This window comes from Cetorhinus maximus, chromosome 12 (assembly GCF_964194155.1).
Source record: "Cetorhinus maximus chromosome 12, sCetMax3.hap1.1, whole genome shotgun sequence".
In the NCBI taxonomy this organism is placed as follows: Eukaryota; Metazoa; Chordata; class Chondrichthyes; order Lamniformes; family Cetorhinidae; genus Cetorhinus; species Cetorhinus maximus.
Window position 1 is genome coordinate 94,556,837 of NC_135890.1, and position 8,026 is coordinate 94,564,862.

The 8,026-nt window shown below is 50.7% G+C and overlaps 1 long non-coding RNA gene across 1 annotated transcript in view; it reads left to right on the forward strand.

The window, feature by feature from the left end:
- LOC144687119 (uncharacterized) overlaps positions 1 to 2,217 on the forward strand; it is an 8,465-nt gene extending 6,248 nt beyond the window's left edge. The window contains exons 2-3 of the long non-coding RNA XR_013578068.1: positions 1,674 to 1,812; positions 2,167 to 2,217. This is a non-coding gene — a long non-coding RNA (uncharacterized LOC144687119). The remainder of the gene's footprint in view (positions 1 to 1,673; positions 1,813 to 2,166) is intronic.
- The last annotated feature ends 5,809 nt before the right edge of the window (positions 2,218 to 8,026 follow it).

The following is an 8,026-nucleotide window of genomic DNA, read 5'->3' on the forward strand; positions in this document are numbered from 1 at the left end:
GCTGAATTGTCTGTACAGTCACATGATCCCCATAACAGTATGAAAGGTTTTACTTACAATTACTACATTCCTCCCCCTTTAATTTTGTTTTACCTCTCTTATTTACAAAAATATCTTAACCCTTAACATATAGAAATATATACAGTTCCTGCAATTATAGATTTCGTCTTTGAGGTGGTTTTCTGATTTGGGTAGAGCGATGCAAATCTACAACTTGAGATTCTTCCATTGGATCGACTTGCACAGGAACTGCAGCATCAGGGACATCCTTAGACAATGGCAGTTCAGAATTATTTACTCTATTCTTTGTCGATCTGGCACCTCAGGGGTCGAAGTTTCGGCTTTGATTTCAGGTGGATTGACTGGTTGGCGGAGGGTTTCTCGACTTCTGAGATGATCCATGTGTTTCCTAAAAATCCTGCTTTCCACTTCTACCTGATAAGATAAAGGTCCTGTTTCAGAGGTGAATGTACCAGGGACCCATCTTGGTCCAGTTGCAAAATTTCGTGCAAAACTCTCTCCCACAGCAAATTCTCGATCTTTACTGTAAACGTCATGATTCACTTTCTGACTGCTCTGGTTTTTTTCCACCTTCCCCTCTAAGTTAGGGAATACTAGGCCAGGATTTTTAGCTCATTGGGCGGGCACGCACCTGACCCAAACAAGTGTAAAATGACACACGATGATGCTGGGATAGCGTCCCAACATCAACTCTAGAGTTGAACTTGAATCTTTGCACGATCACTGATGGTTTAGGCTGAAAATTGTGCCTTCACGAAGTCTACTAGCTCACTGAAGGATGTGGAATTTGGCGCGTTCGGGGCTGTCAGATTACGAATGAGATTGTACGTTTTCCTCCCGCGGACACTTAGGAGAATTGCCTTCCATTTCTCCTCCGCAATTATTTCATTCACCACAAAGTAGAAACCTAGGTGCTCTATGTACTGGCTCAAATCTTCGATGGACGAGCATTATGGGTCAATTCTGCCAAAAAATGGCATGACTGATGAGTATACTTTTCTTTCTTCCTTTAAAAATCAAAATATTCACATTCGCAAGGTGAGGTGCAGTGTTGGAGCTATTTATCTTCGTCGCCAATTGTAATAAACTTGGGGTACCGGAGAGGTTTCTTGTTAGAAACAGTAAACTTAATTGACTGAGCTCCTGATGAAGCTATATGCTTGTACCAAGACCAGGGCTAGATGTCCTCAATTTAGCAGTTATCTGCTCCAGGTTTATTGGCCATCTTCCTTCATTAAGGTATCTGAAAGTGTGCTCTCCCACCACCGTGGTCAAGGCACCTGTGTCCATTACCATTTTCAGTGGCTTCTCATTCACTTATAATGTTACAGTAATAGGTTCAGTCTTCACAGCAGTCACATAATAAAAGGAGGAAACATCAGGAGCAGCAGCTTCAGCCTTTGCTGTACCCGCTACTTCTATCATGTTTGTTTGCTGTTTTGCAAACTGCCTCAACTGTGTCCGGCATTGCCTAACCACGTGGCCCTTCTTATGACAGTAATGGCATTCTGCCTCTTTGAATTTACAGCTATCCGCTCCGCGCTCACCTCCACAACTATAGCAACTTTGTCTTGAAGTTGCTGCTGAAGCGTTTCTGTGAGGCTTTTTAATGTTTCTCACTTTGGAAATTGACTCGCGCTTCGATTCTGCAGGTCAGGCTCAGCGGCAAGTTCCCACCCAACATGAAGTACAGCGCCGTTTTCCGTGTGTTACAAAACCTGTGAGTCTCTCGCAGCACTTTCCATGGCGAGGGGGATTTCTCGGGCTCACTTAAAGTCGATGTCAACCCCGGTGAGTAAATAGCGCTGTATGGCATCGTCCTTTACTCCACAAACCAATCAGTCCTGCAGCATATCGTTTGATCCATCCCTGAAGTCGCAGTGCTCTGTTAACTGCTTGAGGTTCGCGACATAGATCACATTGGACTCCCCAGGGCCCCTAACTCTTGAATTAAATGTAAAGCGCTGCATTATTACGATGTCTTCAGCTGGAAGTGATTTCACGAGGTCCGCGAATTCATTATAGGACTTGTGGGCACGCTCAGGACCATCAGATTACGAATGAGGTTGTGTTATATGTTTCACTGCCACATACACTCAAGAGAATCGCTTTCTGCTTCTCTTTCGCGATAATCTCGTTTGCTAGGAAGTAAAATCTGAGGCGCTCTACATACTGGCTCCAGTCTTCCATAGTGGCGGTCAAAGTGCGCTGTGACTGGTGAGTAGTTTTTTTTAATTTGATGTACTCACGGTAACAGGGTGAGGCAGAGTCGGAGCTGAGTTTACCCTCGTCACCAATTGTGAGGACTCGACAGAGCAGACAGGTTTCGTCAAGAAACAGTTAAACTATATTACAGAGAAATTTACAGGCGCTTTCACCCTCGACCGTGACTCTCGTCAGGAAGCCCATCCCCGGATTGCCCATGATAAAAGCTCACTGGTCGGAGTCCCCGCAGTCCATCACGTAATCCCACATTGATAGAAGGCAGGTATATAACCCCAGTTAACATAAAGGGTGTGTGTGTGTGAGAGAGAGAGAGAGATACTGTGTGTGTGTGTGTGTTTGTGTGTGCGTGTGTGTGTTTGTGTGTGCGTGTGTGTGTGTGTGTTTGTGTGTGCATGTGTGTTTGTGTGTGCGTGTGTGTGCGTGTGTATGTATGAAGCAAACGACTCTGGGTGATTTTGTGTGAGAGCGAAAACCCTGTGACTTGGAGTGAACCAGAAACACGCACCATGCATTTCTCGTCCTCCATCCCGAAAAACCTATCCAAAAAGCAGATTGGGAGAGGAGGAAAACCCAGGCTGAAAGGCAGCCTGCTTCCAACCCTTGCTTTTGTATCAATTCCATCGAGGCCAGCACGGAATGTGCGCCACCACCAGAGGTGAATGCAAGGTCAGGTTAACTAAATCCAACTCCTTAGCTTGGCCCTGGTCCCTTCCCTAGTACCCAGGACTTTGGGCCTAGTCTGTCTCTCCCTTCCTCTGTTCCATAAGTGAAAAGGCAAAAGAAATGTTTTATTGGTGAAACCTGCTGCTTGGCACATTTTAATGGGCATTTTTATTAATTACTCTTTTTTGGAATTTATTGCTTTGACATTGATATTTCAAAATTCATGTTTAAAGTTGTGTGAAACCTTGGGCGGAATCATCCCAGGTTTGCACTAAGTGCGGTAGCAGATGGGTAAAACGATATTTTACCCGCCGGCCGCAATGGTGGCTTCTCACCCTATATCATCCCAAACCCGCCGCATAATTATGCATTCCCGGGAAACACGGCGTTTCGATGACGTGTGGGCTCTCAGTCGGCCGCCACACAATCACCTCACCGCTTCATCAAGCCGAACGCCATATTTAACATGCAGCCGCGCACACGTCTCTCAGTGCATCCATTCCATGACTGATGCACGGAAGACAGGATTGTCCCAAGAGGCAAAGTGACTGCAGCCCCCCACTTCAAAAGTGCCTTTTGAACGCCATGGGGGCCTGCCCTGATGCCCTCTACTCCTGCTCCGGCTGCAGGATAGGCAGCTGCATCACCAATCCAGCATGGGAGGTGGTGGTCAGCACCGATGCCCTGCAAAAGACGACAGCCACCCAGTGCCGCTACAGGATGAATGGTCTCATCCGTTCTGTTCACACATCCACGGGGATCTCACACCTCAAGGGACAACACCACTAACTCTCACGCATACCCTCACATCTCCATCAGGCTCATACCCTCTCGAGCTCACGTCCTCATCCCGTCCATGGCTCCAATCACCACACAAACATTCCACGCAGTGCCGTGTGTCCTGCTCACACTCCCTCCATCTGTTTTCATGCAGGAGAAGTCTGCTCACATCAGCAGGAAGAGGTCCCAGAACCAGGGTGGAGTGGCCCACATTAGGTCCCTCACTCACATTGAGGAGTGTGCCATTGCGCTGACTGGTGAGGACACAGACCGTGACTGTAATGATGGTGAGGTCGGCGGTGAACACCCTCGTGGGAATCCTGCACCACATCATCCCTCTCTCAACACGACTGTGAGTGCTCTCTCTCCTGCTTTTGACTCTGCTGCCATGCACTATTTATCTCTATGCTGGTTCACAGGGAGCTCTGCCAAGGGAATGACACCCTCAGCAAAACAGTCCCTCAGCTCCATCCAGGTCTTCACCTCCAGCCAAGGGGACACCTCCTCCATTGAAGAGCTGGAAATAAGCAGCCTGGAAGGCCCATCACAGCGCTTACCCACACCCTCCACCAGCGCAGAGATACACACCTCAGTGGGACCTAGATCCAGAGCAGGCTCAGGTTCACAATCTGATGGTCACCACACGGACACGTCCTCAGCAAGAGGAGGCAGGTTCAGCCTGCTGGGGAAGAGGCATCTGTGAGGTCCAAGTCAGGTGACAAACCTCCGGATTTGGCCTTCCACTCATCCTGGAGAGTCAGCAGAAGACGTGGGAACATCAAGCAGAGCTGTTAGAAGCCCGCAGCAGGGTGGTATGTGAGCCAGAGGAGTGCATCCGCCTGTTCTCTGATGAAGTGGTGCCCACATGCGTGCACATGGAGGTCTCCATGAGGAGGATGGCGGATGCCATGGAGACCCTGGTCCAGCAGAATGCGGAGATGTGTGCAGATCTGCACTCCATCACGGGAGCCATGGGTGAGTTCCTGCAGTGGCAACGCGAGAGGGAAACAAGGCACCTGAATATCCCTCCAGGTGCTCCCTCCCCTCAAGGAGTCAGGCCGGGACTCCCGGGCACCCAAAAGGAGGAGGAGCAGCAGCTGGACATGCCTGGGTCATCCACTCAGGAATCTCAGAGGCTGCCCTCTCCCTCCGAGTCCCCTTTGCCTGTGAGGCCCTCAACCTCATCCTCTGTCACCACAGAGGGAGCAGTTGGCCAACGATTGATTCTGGAGGGAGAAATGTGTGTGGGGCAGGGCCTTTCGGAGACTCGTGCAAGCACTCTCCCGCACACACGGATCCTTCACGTATCACACTAATCTCACTGTCCTAGACATTTTCAATGCTGCCTGCTGGGGTTCACTTTCAGTTGTCCATCTGAGATGACCTGCATCTCCACCTACCCAATGATCACACTCCCATGCAGCACCTGATCTCACCCACCGCGACACTCATTTCACTTTCGATTTAGACAGCATGGTCTCTATTTGGTTTTTCGCACGGTTCCCTGTCTTTTCCCCTTCCCCAGTCACCCATTTCCTATCTCCCATCGCTGTTGACCCCCTGGCATCAACTTCCACCTCCCCTCCATGACTTAACAGCCACAACCCTTTTCCTTCAGGGATGCCCAGGTGAACGTGCACATTCCCTTCCTTCCCAAAAGTCCCACCAGCATCCACATTCACCTCCCTGACCTCCTCCTTCCCAACCCCAGGGTCCATGTCTGCCTCTGAGTCCCCACCAACACCCTCACCATCCCTCCCACCGCTACTGTCGAACCCTCACCCTCCCGCCCTACCGCCTCACTCTGCCCTCGGTCATTCTCACCATTCCCTCATACCACGCCCACCCTCAGTTCACTCCCCAGGAGGCAGCCATGGACCCATCAGAGCCCTCCCTCCCTTGCACATTCACCTCGACACCAGCACCCCCACTCTGGACCCCTTCTCCCCTTGGAATCCCTTCCCCACCTTGAAATTCCTTCCCCCTCCTGGACTCCCCCCCCTCCCCCGGGCCTTTGGTCCTCTCTAACCCCTGGGCTCCCCCAACCCCCTTTCCCTCCCCCCACCCCCGCTTAGACCTCCCCACTTCCTGACTCCTTCAAACACCCTTACTTCTTCCTCTAGCCTTACCCCCTCCCCTCTCTGCACTCCTTCCTCCCCCCAGACTCCCTCCTCTCTTGGCACTCCTTCCTCCCCCAAGACTCCCTCCCCTCTCCGCACTTCTTCCCCCCTCCAAACTCCCTTCCCTGAACCTTGCACCCCCCTTACACCTACCTCCCCAGTTGCCATGCTGTCCACTGTCACCCGCTTATTCCCCCCGCACTCCATCCCTGCCTCCCAACCTCCCAATGCCCGACACCTTCATTCCCCCCTCAACCTCACCCCATCCTGATACCTTCATTACTGCCTCCCAACCTCACCTCTTCCTCCCCCAGTCGATCCTAGACTTTCCTTTCCCGCCCCCTCGACCATCATCCGTTGTGAGCATCGACAGTGACTTTCCACCTTCCATGAGCTGCTTTGCGGCAGAGCCATGTCCATGAGAATCCACCCAGCATGCCATGGACATTCCTCCAGTGTGCCGTTGCTGTCGGGCTCCAGCATCTTCTGCTCCTCGGATGTGTGCGATGTGAGCAAGGCCCTGACGGTAAGTCCTGACTTCTGCACATCACAGTTGTCAAGACGAATTCTGCACCGGCATGCAATCACATGGGTGGATGATCCAGCAGGGGGGATGATTCCGGTGGACTGGCCCTATAATGATATGCAGACGTATTACAATGAGGTTCCCGATGTCCTGCCATTGACGGGCTGAGTGGACAATGGCAAACTGGTTTCATGATGCCATAAAATCAATTTCTGGCCTTCTCACCATATTGTCCATTCATGCTGCCAATCACGCCCAACGCCAGCGGACATGGAAAATTCCGTCCCTTATCTTACCGATATTTGGTCATTGGCCCTTTGAGTGAGAAAAAAAACTGAAATGTGGCCCCCCCCCCACCACACCCGAAATGGTCGGACACACCTGCTCTACACCATACCCCTGAAGCTAGACTCCTCCATGCTCCTTGACAGTGACAGGAGTCTGTCTAGCAGACCGGCCAATGCAGCCAGCACCTTGGTGCATATGCCCACTCAGCGTTTTCCTGTATGCTGCCCAATGGGGTCCTCACTGAGCCCTCGGCAGCCATGTTCACCTGGCACCTTGTCCTCCAGTCAGCTGACAAATCCTCTCACCTGGTTGGCTTGCAGCCCACTCGCGCCCAGTGATGCACCATGTGCCAATCCTAATTCTATACCAGCCTCCAAGGTAAGTGCCGCACCAGTGTCTGAGCTGGTGGCTGCAAGTATCAGATCAAGTGACGATGTTTCTTCACCTATGCTGTGCTGTCGGTCTCTCTCCACCTCCTGGGCTCCTGTGACTGGGCAGGCGACAGGTCTTGGATGTCTGAAAGCAGGCGGGGAAGGTTGTTGTGAGTGAAGAGGGATTGTTTGGGAAGGAAGAGGCCTGTGGTCACACCATCAGCAGCGTGCTCATATGCCAGAAAGCAAGATGAGGATGTGCTGGGATTTGAGAAGGGGCAGAAGGCAGGATTTTCTCAGCAATACTTGATGCTGTGAGCCCTATCTCAGCTGGCCCCGAGATGCAGAGAACCATCTCCTCTGTCGGGTCAGGAGAGGCAGATGAACCTTGTCCCGTGGCTCCCATAGGACCATGGCATCTCTCCTCCTGCCCACCTTCAGCACAAACACCTCCATTCATCAGTGTGGATCCCACTATCTGCCGCTCAGTTTACAAGAATTTCTATTGCAACAATCTTTTTTGTGCAGATTCCCTCGAAGAGACAGCCTACCTTTAAGATAGAGCAGGTTGCCTGTACCACATGGTCTACAGCAATGCTGCCGGGCCTCCTGCTGATTGCAAAGCTCACTGAAAGCATTGAGAAGATGAGAGCAGCGCTGGAGACACAGCAACTAGCATCAAAATCATTCAGATTAATGGGTAAACAAATCTTGTGTCTTACCCATCCTAATCTCAACACGCCTAATATGTTCATTTACTTCATTGTTGCTTGTGGGAGCTTGCTGTGTGTAAATTGGCTGTATTTCCCACATTACAATGGTGGCTTTGCTTCAAAAGTACTTAATTAGTTTTATAGCGCTTTGAGGTGTCCCGAGGTTGTGCAAGGCAATATATACATGTGAGTCTTTCTTTCTTTATGACAATGCTTGCAACCAATTAGTTTATATAGGGAATAACAGCATAGCTAGGCATGAATTCCAATGTTGTAATGCTGGTGAAAGGCAAGGGCAAATTGGTTTATGCAGTCAAC